We start from the raw sequence: 18378 nt of genomic DNA, 5'->3' as shown, positions 1-18378 counted from the left end.
TTGTTAAAATATTTTTCATTTATTAAATTGTTTTACAAACTATATAATCCTCTGACATAAAATTGTGAATTATTCTAACAAAAGTTTGGAGTTATGGCATGAATGCACACTTAACACTACCGGCAATTTTGTCTCAGCATAAAATTCATAAATAGAGGAGCTCAAAAAGATCAAAATAACCATAATATAGTCATTAACATTAACAAAAATATAATATTATCTATTAAAAAGTAAAGCAAATATAATCTTTGAAAAATATTCTTTCACACACTCACATATATATGCCTTTGCATAGACTCCGAATGGAGTCGAGTTCAAAATAATAACACAGAGAATCATACACACTCAAAGAACAAATAGTATAATAATAATATGCGTGTTAAATATTATTCATTCATAATTTGTTTTTATTGACCGATTATCCGAGAGTAATAAAAATTAAATTATTCAATATTAAAATAAAAAATGTCAAATATTGATTAACTGTAGAAAGAAACAAATAAAACATTTAGACTAGTACATCTCCAAAATATGTCAAACCTCATATATTCAAATTCATATATTAAGGTATTAAATTTATATTATATAACCTGAGTTGCTGTTTTTTTTTCTATATAATATTACAACTAGGTTAATTTGTTAGTAAGTTTTGTTATAACTGTTATTGATATTAAATATGTATTATTTTTATATATGTAAATGAATTTTAATTTTTGCTCTTTGATTACTTCTACTCTGGTGCATTAACTTTTATTCAACTAGATTAAATTTTTGGTTTACTTCCTATGCCTCACATCAGTGTCCTTCATGTGATCAGGAGTATTTTTTCTGCAACAAAATTCATGAAAATTTTTATAGAAAATTTGGAAAAATATGATGGGAAATTATGATTGAACTTGAAAAACTATGTACAAATGAATTAATAAAACACTGCAAAGAACAAACTAAGATATTGTTCATAAATGATATCGAGGCAATATTCTTGCATTCGGATTCAGAAACATAATTTACATAAGTAATAAATAATTTTAATTCGTCAAAACGCTAGTAGTAAAACATATCATTAAAACAGTAAAAATGTTTTAATTTGAAAAAACACAATTATGATTAATAATATATTCAGTTCAATTTTTCTTCCAATTATTGAGCTAACATAGTGTGATATAAAAAAGAATAATAAATTTGCTCAATAATTAGGTATTAGTTACTTTGTTTATGAGTAAAATATAATTACATTGAAAGTTTCGAACTCAATTTTGTAGGAGTAAAGCTATGAAGTCACCGGTTATAAGATAATGCACAATTTTTCTTCTTCATATGATATATTCGATTCATTATCTTGGAAATCCTCATCTTCTTCATCTGGTTTTAGCTCCGGTCTTTCTTTAGTTTTCTTTCTTCTAATAACTTCATATCCTTCCATTGGTGATCTTACACGACTCGGACCTGCAACTGGCTCGAAAGGTCGAGCTGAACGTTTTTTAGCAACCGGCTTTTCAAAATTTCAATTTTTTTTTCATATCTCTCAACATATCTTTGATACTTTTGATTCTGATCGTTCTTCCGACTTTCTGTTATTTTTGGAGTTTTAATATTTTTAGATTTTTTTTTAGATTGTTTTGGAGCAAATTCTTGTTCAATGGTTTCTATGCTGTCAGAATCATGATCGATATCCTCATCCTTTTCATTCTGATTGTACTTTCGACCTTGCACTTTAGAAGTTCTAATATCTTTAGACTTTTTCTTAGAAGTTTAGGAGCAACTTCTTGTTCAATTGTATCTATGCTATCAGTATCGTGAACATTATCTTCATCCTCTTGATTCTGGTAGGCTTTTTGATCATCTAACGTTTTATGAGTTCCAGTTTTTTTATCTTTTTTCTTAGCAATTCTTGGAGTAATTTCTCGTTCAATTGTTTCTACACTGTCAGCCACATGAACACTTTCCTCATCATTTTGATCCTGAACTTGCTTTTGATCTTCCATCATATCATGAGATCTACTATCTTTAGATTTTTCCTTAGTTGAATTTTGAACAATTTCTCGTTCAATTGCTTCTATGCTGTCAGTATCATGAACATCTTTCTCATCTTCATGTAATGTTCTACCTTGCTTATCATCTTTGCTTATAGTTTCTTCCACACGTTTTATAGATTCTTCAACACGTTTAATTGAGCCTTCCACTCTCTTGATAGAGCCTTCAACTCTTTAATAGAACCTTCAACACGCTTTATAGTGCCCTCGATTATTTCAATTTTTTAGCATCATTGTCTTCTAATTCTGGTGCTCCAGTTCTTTATTAAGTTTTCTCACAAATGCTCTTAGTCTATCTGAAGGGGACTGTACTTCACCTGCATCTTCGGTTTTATATTGACCTTCACTTTCAACACCTCTAATACTTCCATCTTCCAACTTTTCACTTTCATCATCATTATCATCATCATCATCATCATCATCATCAAATTTAACATTTCTTCGCGAAACTAAACTTTCTGTAGCAATATCAGTATCATCCGCAGAAATCTCTGGCGCATGAAGTGGAATCCACACTACTTCTGGCAATTTTTCATAATTTTTCTTTTTTCTTTAGAAAGAAGGATTAGAAGGATATAGGCATGATATAGGAAAAGTAAGGATGGGTATCATGATATGTACAAAATCGTAAAGTAATAATCAACATATAATTTAAAAAAATCGATTAAATGGTATTTTCATGAGGATTATAAAAATGCTTATAATTGAAAATAAGATTTTAGCATTCTCATCAATCATGATGCATTTCTAAAAAAGGACAAAAAAACACTTATAATTCAGTATATTTTAATATTTTTATATGATATGTAAAGAAGTGATAGGACGAGGAATTTAATTAAGGTTAGCTGAAATCGGACAAGAAAAATTCAATAGATGACAAACTTCAACAAAATTGATTTTTCTATTTTTTATCATAACAGGAAAATTTAAATAAATGAAATAAGTTTAAGTAGATCTAATAGAATGATTGTGTTAAAAGTATGGTCACGAATAACCATTTTAAAACCACGACTTTGAATTGAATTGAATTTGATTATTAAAATTACAAAGATGTTGATTAATTCTCTTGTAAATGCATTGAAAACTTTTTTCAATATAAAAAAAGTCGGAAGTGGTAATTCAATGTGGTAAAAAAAAAGAAAAACTGCTTAATTATGGTAAATCCCCAGAAAACAGTATCAAAAAGTATCAAGAGAAAGTGATGGGTATACTGTATATAATGCAATCTGCTTATGAATTTTTGCAAAAAACTAACGGAAAAACTAATTATTAAATTAACACATTTTATAGGGACGAAATGTAAAAGTAAAATATTTAAAAAATTGAGATCACTTTTCTAGAAACACATGACATATGCATCATACACACTCAATGATATATAATTGTACTGTTTGCATTGCATTACACATACTTTTGTGTGTAATTTATAAGATGGTTCCACAATTATATTAGTCACATGGCGTAAGTAGAATCATGACATTGATGTATTTAATAATATAATTATGTAATACAAATTTGTCCAAAGACAAGCAGTGTGATTACAAAAGAAAGGGCTTACCGATCTGGACTTTGATCTGTATCACTCTCCTCCATTTCAGCTTTGTTGCGTTTCTTTTCATAAATGAGAATAATCGCGCATAAAATTTATTACTTCAGCACAGATACCCAAAAATGGCCACAGAGCAGCTAATTTATCTGAAAGAAAAAAAAGACAAACAGCATAATATGCATCATTTAGTGGACAGACTAAGATAAATAAAAAAAATTCATACAAGTTATTATTCTTATTTAACATCTATTCAAAAAATTATATAATACCTTGAACTCGAACCAAAGTTGTAGAATTAACAGTAATTCAATGCCTTGATTAGTAGCAATACATGTATATTCTCCTCGATCGCTTTTTTCAGCCAAATCAATTTCCAAAGCAGAATTTGGTATATTGTCATGATCTAACAATTTGATTCGATCGGATGATTCGTCATAAGTCTCATTAATAACTTTCCATGACACTGTTGGTTGTAGGTTTGCCTACAACTGTGCAAACAACTCGCAGTTTTTCACCTTCTACGACATTAGTACTTAGCCCAAGTTTCACAGCAGTTTGGCTGCAAAAATAAAGAGAAAATTAGTAAATACAGTGATAAATCTCCTAAATCATATCCTAAAATCATATCCAGTTATACATGAATCTTATTTTCTTCTTAGAATAAATTAAATTTATAAAATCAATTTTTTTTTGATAAAATCTTTTTAGTGAAAAAGTGTTAGTGTATTATCAATCATACAGGTAATTAATTCTGTTTTTTCCGGAAACCTGTTCTTAAAACTATCTAAAACTTTCTTTTAACATTTTTTTACTCATTACATTTTTAATAATTGGTTATATAATCCACTCTATTTTTATCATTTTCATTTTGATTATATTGTCATATTTCTGTACATTATTTTTTCCACAATTTTATTCATTTTATATATAAAAAATCTATCATCATCTGCTTTTCTTAAATATATTGTTTGCTTAAATCTTATCAAGATCATGTTTCTTGACAGATGCCCTAAAGATGGAACGTACCTAGTTCCGAAACGTAGACAGTAAATAGATAAAAAAATGATTTTTTAAAAAACTTGTTTGTTTTTTAATACTTTTTGGATTTTTTGTTCAAAGCTCTACAAAATATTTACAAATCCAAGACTATCCTAGACATCTAATACATGCATACATACATACCTATATATATATATATATATATATATATATATATATATATATTGATGAGTTATTTAGAATCGGGCAGTAACACCAAGTAAAGAAAAAAACTAAAGTAGTTTTTAAATACTTTATTTATCCATACGTTTCGGTCTTCATCGAGACCTTACTTTTTCAACTCTTTTTACAAAATTAAAATCAAAATTTAACCCAAGAATCTTAAGTAATCTAGTTTATAAGCTTAATTGTCTAGATTGTAATTGCGTTTACATAGGTGAAACTAGTCAGAACCTGCACAAAAGAACATCTCAACACAAAAACAATTCAAAAAATAAAAATCAGTATAAAACACAATTAACAGATCATATCAATGAACTCAAACATAGCATTGATTTTTCCAATACCACGATCCTACATTTCGAAAATAATTTATTTAAAAGACGATTTAGCGAAGGTTGCTTAATATCTTTACACAAGGATACAGCCATAAATTTAAGAACTTACAACAATTCGCTTTGCAATGACTATAAAATAACTCTCGACTATTTTCAAAAACACCACCATATCTGAATGAAACGTGTATTTTTATTATTTTATTATTTTACAAAAAACATATGTCTGCCGGTCTTTTTTACACTTTCTCAAAAAAATTGTAAACACAATTCATTCAGTTTTTAGACGTTAGTCAATTTGTACACACTAGAATGTAAGCAAAAATTGTCTAAAAAATTAATTAGTTTAAATGTTCCAATTATTAATAGCCTGGTTATCACAGTGTAATAGTGTAGTGTATTTTTGTATAATTAATTCTGTAAGTACTTATATATAAGTTATAACTTTATATTATTGCCTCCTACATCATATAAAATCTTTTAGTTTTCCACTGAATGACGGTCTCGATGAAGACCGAAACGTATGGATAAATAAAGTATTTAAAAACTACTTTAGTTTTTTTTCTTTACTTGGTGTTACTGCCCGATTCTAAATAACTCATCAAAATATATATCAACACCAAACTCACATATTTCAAAATATATATATATATATATATATATATATATATATAATAATTAATTAATATTCGTAACACTCATATCATAAAATTCTATAATATATATATATATATATATATGTGTGTGTGTGTATGTTATATATTCAATAATACCAAAAAGAAATATTACCAGTCACTATAATAGTATGCTCCCTTTCATTTTCCCCTGAACCAACTTTGCATGTGTAAGAGCCAGCATCATCTTGTTCAGTTTTTTCAATAATGAATTGATGTTCTTCCTTTATTAATTGATAACGGTCCTTGAGATCATTGATTTCTTCTACTTTTTTCTCATCTTTAAACCTACCAAATTGTTGTTATTATTAGTTACTACTCTGTCTGCTAATATTTATGTTCAAAAACCGTATTAAGCTTTTTATAAAATTAATCAAAGTGATCATAACTATAATAATCTTACTTAATAAATAATATATATATATATATATATATATATAATATATAGTATACATTAAATAATATTGGATAAGAACCAGGAATGCAAAAATATTAACACATTCAGATTATTACCACTGATCAACAGGACCATCTTTCAATGGACAGGTTAGAACCAATGGACTGCGAATATCAAAAAGTTTTTGCGACGTGGCTTCACCTGAAATTAATATTAAAATAATAAATAAACCGTTTTATACTAAATTTGCTACATGTTATGATTAGGTATGCAAAGCAAATAAATTAAGATTTGTTAGTAGTACAAATTAATAAAGCTAGAAAAAGAAATCTTACACTTTTCCAATTGAAAAACACAATATCCGCACATCAAAATATTACTAAATGAACAAGTAAAAAACATTTAACATAAGACGGCACCTTCATAAGTTTAAAAAATCAATCTAATTCCTGCATGATAACAAAATTCTAAATTAGTTAACAAACATTTCAAATCGAAATTTACTGTGATTAAATTCATTGTTTAATACATATCCGTAAAGTATATAAACATGTATTCAATTTGAAGATTTTTAAGCAATAAAAAATAAATATGTATGTATGTGAGTACTATTTTATAACTAGTTCAGATCAGCATTATTTTATTTATTGTGTATATTTTTAAAATAAATAGAAAAATGTTTATATTTCAATAGTGACCAGAACACCCTGTTATGCAAAATAATTACTTCTGAAGTGTTCTCTAAATATGTGTGAAATATAACAATTTGAATCATGAGTTTGAGGCCAAAGGTTTATTTACTTTTTATAATTACTATCTATTTTTAGTTTAGTGACAAACCTACATGAAACTTGATCATATATAAAATAAGATATAAAAAAATGCAGTGAAGATTTATTATAAATACTTATTAAAATAATAAATTAATTTTTATATGCAATTATTAATTTATATTATTCATTCAAAAATAAATTTAAGCAAATTTAAACCTATGTCATTTAAATGAAAATATATTTGAGTAAGTCGGTACTAAAGTAAGTACATATATTAAGTAGGTAATAAAATAAGTTAGTAGACAATTAACGTTCTATTGAAAAACAACTTTTGTATTGCCCATTATAAATATATTGGCAAAATATTTGAGTTACAGAATATACTATCATTTTCACAAAATTACTATGATTTTTTACAGAATTACTATCATTTTCTTATAGTAATTCTTCAAAGAAGATTAAATTTAATTAAATAATTATTACGAAACAATCAATATGATTCATTAAAAACTTTATATGCACCAACCATTCTGATGACTACAAAAGTTGATGCATGTTTGTTGCTTTTAAAATTATTTTACATCACATGTTGCTTTTAAAATGAAAAATAAACAAAAGTTTTGTAATTTTTGTTTCAAAATTTTTTTTTTCATTTTATGTGTACTGAATAAATGAATCAATAATTAAAATATCTATCATATATTTATTACAGTTATTCTGTGTAATATATATAATTAATACTCTAATTTTCTAACATATTATCTTCAGTTTATAATTTGTACACTCTAAAATGTGATTATATTGTATTATTGCCTAGGACACTGTATAAATAAATAAATAAATATATTATAGTTATTTTATGTAAAATAAAAAAAGACCTACAATTATAACCATGTTTAATCATATGTGGTTAAAACTTCAAAAAAATAAGAAACTTAAAAATAATGATAATTTAATGTATTAACATTGTTTAAAAATATTTCATTGAAATTTATTGCTTCAAACGAGTATATAAAATATAAATTAAATTTAATTGTATGTTAAGATAAGCATTATTTATAACATTAAAGATTGTTTAAATATAGCTGAAAGGCATAAACCAATTATCTTCAAAGTACTGCAATATGATAATGTATAACTACTATCAATTCAAGCAAATGCCTTATCAATTAACAAATATTAACAAAGGCTTAAAATGTACATAAAACCTGCAATGAAAGAAAATATCAAAATGTGTGGTGTTCCTGATAAGATGATATCATATGATGATAGTGTCTTGTTACTGATAAGGCATATTCTGCTCTGAATATTTAAATAAAATAACCAAAAACTAAATTATTCCATGCCGATAGATACATTCATCTTTACACATACTCAAAAATTATGATTATATATAAAATTGGTATATCATATATACATGTGTCAATATACAAAAGCTAGAAAAATATACTTCAAACTTGCACTACATCTAATATAAAACATAAAATTATAATATGAATACTTTTATAGATTGAATCTAAAATTCAAACATTGCCCTGTTTAGGACTATACAGTATACATCGAGAAAATATTTAAGTTTCAATGTATGACTAGGGTAAAGTTGATTATCATTAGGATTTTCGCTTCTATAATTTCAGCTTAATGTATAAATATATGCTGTAAAACTATAATATACAAATGGTTACAAATAAACCTATTATGTACAAATAGTTAAAATAAAGTGAAAATTACTGCATAGATTTACCAAACTCTGAGGGCAAAGTTTGAACTGTGAATCATTTCCTATTGGAGTTTGAAAAACAACAGTTAAATCAATGCTAGTTCTACACCTCATGCAATAAAAAGTAAAAATAGAAAATGCCAATATTTGACGTTACTTTTACATTTACAATATATTACTACATTCAACATTGGCGTACATTTAAAAAGACAATTAGACCGTATCTACTTACCTTCTCTGGCATAAACACTGCTTTGGACCAAAAATAATAAAATTGCACTACACAAAAACTGCTTCATATTTATTGAATTTTCTTCCCCTCGATTGAAATAGTTCATAAGTACAAACTAGATAAAATAATATACATAAATATATAAATGAAATAACGCGATGTTTTTAACACGACGAATACATTGCAATTGATTTAATATCTGACAAACGTCAAAAAGGCACCTGATCTAAAATATTGCAAAATGGCTGTCAAGTACGACAGCCTTCTATTCTCGCTCAAGTGTACGGACTTTACGTAATGAATTTGACGTCAGTGTAACGCATGCGCATGACGGCAGGGGCGCATCGGCGATGGGAAAAACATAGACACTATATTTAGTAGATCGGATACTTTTCAATTTAATTGAATCACATCACATCAACATTTATTGAACATTTATTGAACATTTATTGAACACTAGTAGCATAGTAGTCTCACTAACCATAGATAAACAAGTATAAACCACTCGAGTTATTGATGACAAATGTTTTTTCTATATTCTTATATTCATAGATAAAAGAAGAGTTTATATTATATTTATAGGGAAATTTAATAAAGCATATATTACATACATATGCTTTATTATATTACATATAAAGCATATGTTTCATATACACATCTCTTTATCATCTCTTATTATCACCCGTTCCTTCTCTACTTCGTCATTATTTTTAAATTGTCTAGACTCGTCATCATTATCTATCTCTTGCACCGAATGCAATAATAAGTGTGAAGGTCGAAATGCGTCACCTGAATTTAATATCTTAAACTAATATTTAATAAATCTGAAAAACTATGCTTCTAATCTCTCAAGCGCCTTTCCCCGGGAATTGAATCGAAATCCTTGAGCAACATTAGTGGTTACTTAACGCTCTCGGCCCATTTCTCATGCAGAATTAACTTCAATTTCTAAAAATATAAATTATATATTTAAATGAAATATATAAGTTTCCTAAAAATATTGTACAGCAATGAGTCAAATGGCCGAGGCCCTAAGGACACGGATTAGGCCAATTTAGGCGAATCATGGATTCATAGATAAATAAGCATTGGGTTGTGTTTCAATTCCCGACGAAGCTCAAAAAAAGTGAATTGAATAGTTTTTCTAACTATTGTATCATAATGATATATGCATTCAATAAATGCAATTATGACCTATCTACACGTTTTATTCATGTAGTTAGAAAAACTATTCAATTCACTTTTTTTCAGCTTCGTCGGGAATTGAAACAACAACCCCTGCTTATTTATCTATGAACCCATGGCTTTCCTAAACTGGCCTTTTTTATAAAAATCTGTATAACATGTATAAGCGAGGAATAGGTCAGTATACTCTTCTTTTATCTATGGAATAAGTAATGGAAATAATTTTCAATAGTGAACCAAACATACTTTGGTGTATTCAAAAATCTTGCATATACTAGGCACAAAAACTGAAAACGTCTTATTTGCGGTGTTAAATTGCCTGCTAATCAGGAGTAGCCAGAACCGGCCAAAATCGCGACGTTCAAATGCAATTTTGAGGCCTTTAATGAATAAAAATAATAAATATATTAAATGCATTGTGTAGATTAATGATGATCATAATCTTTATACCAAACCAAACAAATTCCAAATTTATCGTCATCTTCATGCAAATTTTAAGTTGGTCGTAGGGGTAGTAAAAATAAATTTTCCAAAAACTGATTTCATATTTGAAATCAAAGCTTCGAATCAGAATCAGTCAAAATATTTTGAAAATCGCAAAAAAGTGACAATATTGATTAACAATAACAATTAAAAGTAACAATTTTGATGTTCTGCGCAGGAATCTGAAGTTATCCAAAAACGGATAGCATTTTCGAATTCAGCGTCTAATCTTTCGAAATCAGTCAAAACATTTCGAAAATGGCGAAAAACTTGAATTTTGATATTTTGCAGAGATATGCGGTTTTGTAAAAAAAACGTATAGTATTTGCGAAATCAGCGTCCAAAAATCTTTTTGAATACATAAAAATTTTTAGAATTTGCAAAAAACGTTCATTTTTTGATAACAATTTGATGTTGCAAACGCCCTGAAAGCTCTTCAATCGTGATTATTTCGTTCTTCCTATCAATAATAAGACTTTGTCCAATGAGATCTTGATTATATTTTTCCTCTAGTATAGGGGATACCAAGGTTTTAGACATAGGCATGGCATAGGCTCACTCACTCACTCTTATCACTTATTATTAACTTCCCGTAGGGCAAGTTGTAGTAATCGCAAAAAAATAGAAAATAATTTTTTTTATATATCTTTACGTTTGAAAACCTTCTGAACATTTTGGCATACCTTAGAAAAAATGGATGTATTTGTGTGTGTGCGGATACAAATTTTCGTCGACGATTTCGGGAACACCGATCAACCGATTTGAATAATTCAAAAAACATTCGATTCGCATTGATAAGAAGACATGCTGATTAGTTTTTGGCGAAGGCAGGTCTAGCCATTCCGAAGATACGGGGCAAAAAGTGGCAAAAATGGTTTTTAAGAGAACGGAGCGTCCGATTTTAATAATTCAAAAAACATTTTACTTGTATTGACAAGATAAAGAACTGATCAAATTTTCATGAAGGCAGGTCTAGCGATGTCGGAGATCTAATAAAAAAAGTAAAAAAATGCCAATTGGCGGTCAAAAATGATCATTAGACATATGCACATCAAATTATCAGATATTTATAGAGATTTTAACAATAAGTATACATTTTTTTTTAAAAAAAGTGATTTTTTATCAGATTTTTAGTTTCTCAAAAAAAATGTTTATGTAATTTTTCTTAAAAATGTTAATTGTTTTAAAAAAATAATATTTTTGGTACGGGAAGTTCCAGCAATTTGCCTTAAGGCACGATGCCATGCGCCCCACTAGTGCTTATTTATCTATGGGCTCACGCTCACTAGTGCTAAATGTTCGCCTGGTTCCGACCGACCCTTCTCCTACACCGGTACCGTAGTTGAATTGAAAAACATAAACTACGTACCGTACAGTACAGTGAACGCGGGTTTTTTTCAGAGACATTAGGCCGCTGCCTGTGTTGATGCAATAATATTCTATAACACTGCTGTTATATGTCGTATAAACGTAGGAAATTGAGCTATTGTTTAAATTCCTTCCTTTCGAAGTATTTTTCATGCACTTTTAATATATCCGTTTGTTTAGTAATTTGCCGTGATATCTTTAACCTCATTGTAGTATTCTGCAAAATTATTGTCAGTTTTCGGTATGAGTTCAACATTAGAAACTCAAAGTACAATTACAGGAAGTAATAATACAGTTAATACAGATATGGATAATAATACCCAGGAAGGCGTCAGGAAGATTGATATGGATCGAGTTAAATTTTTGCAGGATACAATTGAAGTTAACAAGAAATATGAACTATCATTGATTACAATGATTCAGAAGCTAGAGAATCTTGTTTACAGAGTTCAAATGAAAAGGCAATCATTACTTACTCTAAAAGAACAAGCCAAAATATATTCAAATACGGACAAAGAATCGGAGTTGGGTCCTTATGTTTTTGGAGCACCATATTTTAAAGATAAAGACTATTTTCCAGGTCCATCAAATTTGGAAACCAAGAGGATACGTGAAAATAAGATTTTAAGGTATATAAATTTGAATTTGGCAAGCCACTGGACAGTTGCAGAAAAAGCAAGAATGAAACGGGCAATAAAAAAGCAAGTCGGAGGTGATTTCGAAAAGGAAGCTTTGATAGATTGGCATACTATTGCTGCTTTGAATGTATGATTTTGTATTTTCTAGTCTTCAATAAAATTATATATATATATATATATATAGAATAGATACTCAATATCAGAAAAAATTAGTAAATCAAAAACATCAAAAAAATGTGTTATTAATTATTAAAATCATTTTCTTTTTCAAGGTTCCGGAACATTCTGTGGATGAATGCAAGGCAATGTGGAATTTCGTTTTACATCCAAACTTACGTAAAACGAAATGGTCAGAATCAGAAACTGAAAAACTTATAAATGCTGCAGAAGAAAAACATAAGTTTCATAATTGGGAGCAAATAGCTAAAGATATTGATTGTAATCGCTCACACCTACAGTGCTTTATACATTTTCATACAGAAGTAGATACTGGTAAATATAATGAAAGTGGTCACCTGTAGAGGAACAGAAATATTATCATTAGTTGATAAATGCAGAGTAGGTAAAAATTTTATTTCCTGGGCAAGAATTTGTCAGTTTTTTGACTCCAGAACTAGGGATCAAATTTATTCAAAATTTTTAAGAATTAATCCTAATATAAAGAAAGGTGCTTTTTCTGAAGAAGAGGATTGTGCAATCATGGCTGCTCTAATAACTTACAATAATGACTTTAAAGCCATTCCAATTGAAGATATTCTTCCAGGAAGGTCTTTAAAAACAAATAAAAGCACGATATAATAATTGTCTAAAGCATATGAACTCTCCTGTGCGATCTTGGGATGCTAGTACCGATATGAAACTATTGAGTTTGGTAACAACACATGGTAGAAAGTGGTCCATGATTTCCAAATTGATGGATTTTCGTACAGGATCATGCTGCCGTCATAGATTTGATATTGAAAGACTTCATGAATAAAAATCCAGGAGCAACAATAGAGGGTTGTTCCCAGAAAGCCTAGAAGACCTAAAGAGTGTCTGTTGGTAAAATTTTGAATAAAATTGATCAATCCAACATTGAAACACCTGCTTCAAATAATGCTGAATTGTCTACTTTGATTGATTTAGAGATATCTGAATATTTTAGTCGCATGAATTATTATAAAAATAAAAAAGGTGGACGACAGAAAACAGTTTTGATCTATTTGATTTAAACAGGATGAAAAATATGGTTCAAGATTTTTTAAGTATTTTTGGTTTTGAAATAACACAAGATACTATAAGAAAAAAAATATCAGAACTATATTTCATAACTATTCAGAAACAGACAAACTTTTATTAAACTTTATGATTGGGCATTATACTGATCCTATTTATAATCATTTTGACAATGATTCTATAAAAGAAGATTGGCTTATACCCACTTCGTCAAAACTTAAGAGAACAGTGGGAGAAGCTGAATTTTGTTATGAGCCATTGGCTAACAAAAAAATCAAGACATATCATAGTCAGAAATGTGATATTGAAACACAGAGTTGAATTGTGAAGATGATTCAAAAAAGAATGTGATGTCGGTAAAACTTCATGCACTTTATTACCACCAAATTCATCTACTTTAGTCGGCATGAGATCATTAATGATAACAATGAATGATGATAAATATAAAGATAGTGTCAAAAATGAGCAAGATGTATTATTACATAAAAAATGGAAGATGCTGACCATCTCAAGAAAATATTGAAAGCTTTATTTACATGGCCAGCACTTATGAGTTATGTGCCGCCAAATACTTCATCAGTAAAAATGAATGTAGTATTGTGGAAATTGGTAATGAATCTACTGGAGAAAATAGTCAAGCTAAGCCTCGAAAGAAGCAAAAGAAACAAACATCAAAGTGATACTGATTAATGATAATTCACTGTTATATATATTATAGAATGAATTCAAACATGTTATTCCTTATATTATTAAAATTTATTTTGAATAAATAAACTTATTTTCGTTTAGACTTTTGACTGTTTTAGTTTTTGTAACCATCTTAATGCTATTTCTAGACTAGATGATCTAAGTATGCAAACAATTTATAATTTTATTCAAATTTTCCTTTAACATGCCTATTTATGATTAGTATCTGTTACATATTCAGTTATGTAATTAGTAATATTTATTTATCTATGGCACATCACACCTGGAGTACAATACAGTAGCGCCATTCCATATCGCTTATATAATTTACATTTTCTATAAGAAAAAAGTTATAAACTACTATAGAAAAAAAATGATAAACTACTATAAAAATTGGATTATCAATAAAAAAGTAAATTTGATTTTTGTTGTTGATGAATTATTTAAAAACATAATGTGAATGTACCCATTGATAAACAAGTATAATGAATGAATGAATGAAACAAATATAAGGAATGTACCGATTGTATTTAAGTTCAAACAAAGATTATCAAAATTTTGAATAAAATTTTTTATTTTAAATTTTGCGCCATTAATTTTAATGCCTCGAAACGAACACCATGTGAAAATATTTGGTAAAAAACTGAAGGCACATATCTTTGTGATTAACAGTTCTATGCTCTATGCAACCCGAAACGTCAAATTCATTTGCTGTTTCTTATTATTATTACAGATAAGTATATATTTATATCTTAAAACTCACCATAAAATCGTGCCGCCTCAAATAAATAACTTGCAAAATATTTAACAATGTCACAGTCAAACGACGAATATCACCATGTAGTTAAAGGAAAACTGAAACTCAAAGTTGAAAAAAACACTTCAAAGAAGAAAGAAACACAAGAAGGATAAACATAAAAAAGTGTTAGAGCAAGTAACCGTAAACACTGAAAAAACCCAACAAGATGTACAACCTCAACAACAGCGCACAAAGGCTGAAATATCTTTTTTAAAAATGCAAGAGAAGATGCAAAAAGAAAAAATAGCACAAGAGGCTGCAATGACTCATAAACAACGCGTTGAAAAATTAATCAGCATTTGGACAGTTTGACAGAGCATTTTGATATACCAAAAGTATCTTGGACTAAATGAAATTATGTCTTTAATATGTTAACAAAATTTTTCTTAAAAAACATAAATGTATCCATGTGTTATTAGTAATCACTGACTTTCTCAAAACATATTACTTTTAGAATAGTACTAGTTTTTTTTTATTGAATCTGTGTTTTCATTAAATTTTCTGCAGTTGCCATATGTTTTTTTGTAAATATAACAGTAATTTTGAGTAATATATGCCAAACAAGAATATAATGCGTTATGACCAGTTTTTGTACTTCTAGAATTTGAATATCTGTGGCAGCAAGCAATATTAAAGAGAAAAGTAAATAATTCATTAATAAAATATTTAATTAGAATAATATTAATTGATAAATATTTTGTGAAACATAATACAGTTTACTCAGTACCAAACAATAAAGTGGCTCAAATAAATTCTCAAATCAAATGTTTTCTGTGTGAAATAAGTATCATCAAAAATATTTATTATAAAATACATTTAATATACACCAAAACTGCTTGAAGTTGTTATTCACCATTCATTAGCCCCTATTTGAAATTCCTTTTTATTCTTACAATTAAATTAGTTGGCAACGATTTCTTTTTGTGATGTGGAATTATGATTGGAATTATCACTATTGCTTTCAATACATTTCCATAACCCATATGTTTTGCCTACAGTGTTTGCCAAAGTCTTAATGTTCCATCCTCAGAACCACTTGCATACAATTCTCCATCAGGACTAAATTGTACTGTATGAATTGGACCAAAATGACCTTTGAACGATTCTAAAATAAATGAAGTATATTTAGATACACAATTTTATATGACAAATGAACGAAAAAAAAAAACAAATTTAATATTGGGGAAAAAAACTACTTTTGATTTAGATTTGTATATATAGCCTATTATAAGTGCCACGGAATCAAAAATTTGTTATATTTGTTATATTATGTAATAAATGTATCTATAATCATTTGACGGAAAAATAAGTAACTGAAGAACTTTGGTCCATTTGATTTTTAACTTGTTTTCACTTTATATATATTTGTATCTGTATGTAATATTTAAAAAATCAAGTATATGTTTGCATATGTATATAAATTTTTCAATGATGTATTACCATTTCATTTCCTGTTGCGTAATCAAACTTATATACTTTAAATCATCTCCTCCACAAACAAATATACTTTTATCAGGATGCAAAGAAGCCGAAGCAGCAGTTGTGGGCACTTTAGCTTCACATAATCTTTGAAAAGAACTAGCATCCCAGAACGACACCGTATCTCCATGTGTTGCAGTAAGAATTGAACCATCTTTAGATAACTCTAAACTACTTGGAGCTGCAGGAAAGTCCACTCTATGTATTTCCTAGAATAAGTATAAGATTTAATAAAAAATAAAAATATAGTATTTTAACACTGCATAATATATGTAAAAATTAATTTAAGCTCAGCATGTAATAAATATTTTCTTTGGCTTTGTTCTTTAATTAAGTGCTAAACTTGCTTTGCATAATGTTCTATCCCACAGCCTCATTGTTTTATCATCAGCACAACTAACAATGCAAGAATCTCCTCGACAAAATAGGGCTCTTTTAATTCCTCCATTGTGACCAGTAAATACTTGTGCTTCTATAAAGAAAAAGTGTTTCATGACAATACTATATGTATATATCGCTATTAATATATTAAAACAGTTTAGCTGCAAATACCATTATCAGGTTGATTTAGGTCAAATATTCGTATTAATTTTTCATTGCTCCTGTAGCCAACAATTTACTATCAGAACTAAATGTTACAGATTTCACAATGTGCTTATGTTGAAAGCTTTGCACCTCATTCCCAGTGATGGCATCCCAAACTTTACCTGATAAAACATAATATATATATATAGATAAATAGATATATATATAATATAGATAATAATATATATATATATATATATATATATATATATATATATACATAATATATATATATATATAGTATATATATATGTAAGTTATCATAAAATATATTAATATATGAAAGAAACTATTAACCATTATCATAGCTGGGCACCGTTAATCAAATAGTTAACTTCGTTAATCGTTAATCCGCTACACAAAAAAAGTTAACTTCGTTAAACGTTAAAGCGTTACATTTCGGAAGAATTAACGCAAGTTAACGTTAATCGTTAATCCGTTAATATGTGTAAAATTACATTTTTATATCGTTGCGTTAGTGAACTTAAAAAACTTATTAGTTTAGGTTCTGAAAGTTAACAGGTTATGAATAAAACAAAATACTTGTTTAATTCAAATGTGTAATTTAACCCCTCGCGCGTTTATGCATACTTCCGTGTGTATAAGGAAAATGGCACAATTATCACATACCGTGATAACGCTATTGGGCAACTTTCCGTTTTTATGATTGCATATTGTTTTTACAAGAATTTTTCTAAATAAAGGGAAAGAGTTTTTTTAACTTCCCGTAGGGCAAGTTATAGTAATCGCAAAAAAATCGAAAATGAAAATTTTTGCATTTCTCGACGTTTCAAAGGTTTCTGAATATTTTGGCATACCTTAGAAAAAAGGATGTATGTGTATTCGGATACAAATTTTCGTCGACGATTTCGGGAACACGGATCAACCGATTTGAATAATTCAAAAAACATTCGATTCGTATTGATAAAAAGACGTGCTGATTAGTTTTTGGCAAAGGCAGGTCTAGCGTTCCGAAGATATGGGGCAAAATTGAGCCAAAAACGGTAA

General features: G+C 28.0%; 3 pseudogenes; 1 reads left to right on the top strand and 2 right to left on the bottom strand.

Annotated features, from left to right (window-relative positions):
* Positions 1-615: 615 nt before the first annotated feature.
* LOC113369993 lies at positions 616-9205 on the bottom strand (annotated as a pseudogene).
* A 5998-nt stretch (positions 9206-15203) lies between these two features.
* Positions 15204-15659, top strand: LOC113369984 (annotated as a pseudogene).
* A 423-nt stretch (positions 15660-16082) lies between these two features.
* On the bottom strand, positions 16083-17492 carry LOC113369975 (annotated as a pseudogene).
* Between the last annotated feature and the right edge of the window lie 886 nt (positions 17493-18378).

The sequence above is a fragment of the Ctenocephalides felis genome, unplaced genomic scaffold, assembly GCF_003426905.1.
Source record: "Ctenocephalides felis isolate EL2017-DRISC unplaced genomic scaffold, ASM342690v1 CF-g0.4_SCAFFOLD_00831, whole genome shotgun sequence".
Lineage (NCBI taxonomy): Eukaryota > Metazoa > Arthropoda > Insecta > Siphonaptera > Pulicidae > Ctenocephalides > Ctenocephalides felis.
Note: the sequence above shows the minus strand (reverse complement) of the source record. Positions and strands in the feature narration are given on the sequence as shown.